This window comes from Rutidosis leptorrhynchoides, chromosome 10, assembly GCF_046630445.1.
Source record: "Rutidosis leptorrhynchoides isolate AG116_Rl617_1_P2 chromosome 10, CSIRO_AGI_Rlap_v1, whole genome shotgun sequence".
Classification (NCBI taxonomy): domain Eukaryota; kingdom Viridiplantae; phylum Streptophyta; class Magnoliopsida; order Asterales; family Asteraceae; genus Rutidosis; species Rutidosis leptorrhynchoides.
The window spans coordinates 136362702-136365809 of record NC_092342.1 but is presented as its reverse complement, the minus strand read 5'-3'; the positions used below and the strand labels follow the sequence as shown (position 1 = coordinate 136365809).

Below are 3108 nucleotides of genomic sequence, written 5' to 3'. Positions count from 1 at the left end.
TTCGCTGTTGTTGTCCTCCAAGATTTCTCCTCAGTTGGTTTGATTTCGCTGTTATTGTCCTCCGCGATTTCTACTCAGTTTGGTGTGATGTCTTTTTCTTTAGCTTCTATTCTTCATCTTTTTCGCTACACGGTTTCCAGGCGATTGATTCTACGGGTTTCTGTCATTTATTAGGTTTCTGGTGTTATTTTCCAGTTTCCAGTTTCGATTTTCGGTAATATTGGTTCCAATACATCACTTGATAGTGACTGTTTTCAGGTAATCCATATTATCTTTTGTTTGTGTTTACTATATTATAATTTGTATTTTATTTCAACCTATGTATAGTAATTGAGTGTTGTAGTTGGGGTTTATTGTATTAATTAAGGTTTTTCCTTTTTTTAATTAAAGAAAAATTGCAAGTGATTGTCATATTGTTGTAATGTTTGAACATTAGTGTGTTTCATGAATGTCTTTAAGATAACGAGTAAAGAGTTTGCATAGCAATAAAAAAGTCAAGTAGTTCATTTTGGATTTGAGGTATGATAGGAATTTCATTTTGCCAGTACTGTATAGAAGCTTTAGATTTGAATTAAACATTATAAGTATGATAGCTTATATGTAAGAAGTTGTTGACTTGAACTGAAATTGTAATTAAGACTGAAATCGAAAGTGTGTGGAGATGATCGATAATCAATAAGTGATGGATTAAAGGGGTTCCGATTTGATTCATTTTAGTTTACGAAAAGAAATGAATATTGGGAAAGTAAGCAAAGAATGAAAGCAATGGGCATATTCTATACTTCTACTCGGTTGTATTTGTTTTACTTTTTTACACTATATGTGTATTTCTGAGGCATAAATATAATGTTTAGTGGCAAATTTTGATTCTTTATTAAATTCATTTTGGATTTGATATTCGTTTTATGCATATGTTGACATCTTTGTTTGGTTGCAGTTGTCGAAGTGCTCATTTGATGAAGCTTTAATGATAGCAATAATATTGAGGTGATTTTGAAACTCACGATGATGGTTCCGTGAATTATATTGGTTGTTAGTAAGTCTGGAAAACGGGTCGGGTTGGGTCGAGACCCAAATGGGTTTGGGTCAAAATGGGTCATGGGTTGAATGGGTCTCAAAAATAAAACGAGTTGAACGGGTCAGGTCCAAACGGGTTGGATCGGGTTGAGACCCATTTTTCTAAAGAAAAAGACTACTTACCTAGGAATTAATCAAATGTATGTTATGCTTAACTTATTTGTCTATGTATATATGATTGATTTATTTTTTATATGCTATTTATATGTTTAGCTTATTTACATGAACGTTTGGTTCGTGTTGTTCACAAACTATCATTATTTGTTTTTGCCTATATTGGATTATATAAATTAGTTAGGATATTATTATTGATCATTCAGCTTCTAGATAACTTGCTCATGTTTGTAACGAAATGAATGTTTATGTAGTTAAGCAGAGGTAAAATATCATGTGTCAGATCACAATTGAGTCAACGATTGGGTGTAATTGAACCCTTTAGGTAGCATTGTTTTTTATTCTACACTTATATGTTATGCTCTTATTTGAGGTTTAACTAGTATATTTGTCTGGTACAGTTCGAGACCTATTAGAAATTAACTTATTGAGATTTACTTGGGTGCAATTAACTCATGTGTTTCATTCAGGAGGGCTAGGTAAGAATCATGTTTCATTTACTGATTAGTATATTTATTTTTGAGTAGTTGTATAAATTGAAAATGAATGACTTTTTATATACAGTCAAGTTATTGAACACGTTGAATGCACACACTGCACCATCATTTGTGGCGTTTAACCAAAAAGGAAAGTTGGTCGTTGGCACTCCTACTAAACTTCAGGCAGTCAGTAACCCAACAAATACTATGTTTGGTACAAAACATTTAATCGGTACACAATTTGATGCTTTCTAGACACGGAAAGAAATGAGAATAGTTCGGTATTAGATCATTAAAGCTCCAAATAGAGATGTCTGCTTCGTCTTCCGTCTCTTTTTATCTTTGAGTGGCGATTGTTGTTAATCCTTTAGGGTTTCATTACAATGTTGTTCGTTGCTTTCGGTTTTGTCTATTTTCGTCATTTGTAAGTACTTTACTCAGCATTTTGGTTTCTTTTTGGTTTATTTTTGATGTGTTTTATTGTTTTACCACGTTGTTTATATTGTTGATAATGTTTTTTATCGTTTGTGGTTATGGTTGTTGTAGGTTTAGTCGATATACAGTGCTAATATTTCATTGATACATATTCATTGCAGGATGGCCCAACCACGACCGATAACTGATTTGAAGCCAGGCAACAGATATAAAGAACTAAAAGCCAAAGTTTATCGTACGTGGGTGTCACAAAATTTGAGAACAAAATAAGATGTGCACCTTAACTGCGTTCGGTTAGATCACTACGTAAGATCTGTTATTTACTTCATACCATATACCAAAATTAACTAGCCACCAAGATGTCGATACGAACAATGTTTCTGCTTTTGTTGAGACTTTTTCTTCGGCCCAACGAAGTGGGCCCTCCGGACCTACATCTAGTTAATTAATAGTAATAGTAATAGTAATACAATACTTAATATTAATATAGTAATAGCAATACAGAGTACTTAATAATATGCAGTACTTACAAAATTTTTTTAATACGGAGTACTTAATAATGATACCAACATATGCAGAGAAAAAATACGACTAATACTATCCTGAAAGCATAATGGGGCCCAATGAAGTTAATTGTCATCCCACAAGAAGGATATTACGGAGTAATATTTTGTTTTATATAGTTACTATTACTATTTAATTCTTTACCACGAGTACTCGGTAACCAAAAAAGAAAACGAATAAGTTAAAGGCCCACACACTCAGCTATGTGCATACTCTGACTTTCTCAATGTTTCATCTTCTTCAATATCCACTTCAAACTCCATTAAACCCTAAATATAAACTTGATTTTTTCTTCAATATATCTAAAACATTGATCTTAGATATTTGATGCCCCTGCTTTTGTGATGCCCAGTTCGGTCGCCCTTGCGGCCGTATCCCAGATCCGGCCCTGGTACTATTTTGTTCCCGTGTAGGTCGAAAAGCCTTCACACCCGTAAGT

The 3108-nt window shown here is 33.3% G+C and overlaps 1 long non-coding RNA gene across 1 annotated transcript; it reads left to right on the top strand.

Annotated features, from left to right (window-relative positions):
- The first annotated feature begins 202 nt into the window (after window positions 1-202).
- On the top strand, window positions 203-2517 carry LOC139872957 (uncharacterized). The gene is made up of 2 exons (XR_011767217.1): window positions 203-987; window positions 1446-2517. It is a non-coding gene; the product is annotated as an uncharacterized lncRNA (long non-coding RNA).
- The last annotated feature ends 591 nt before the right edge of the window (window positions 2518-3108 follow it).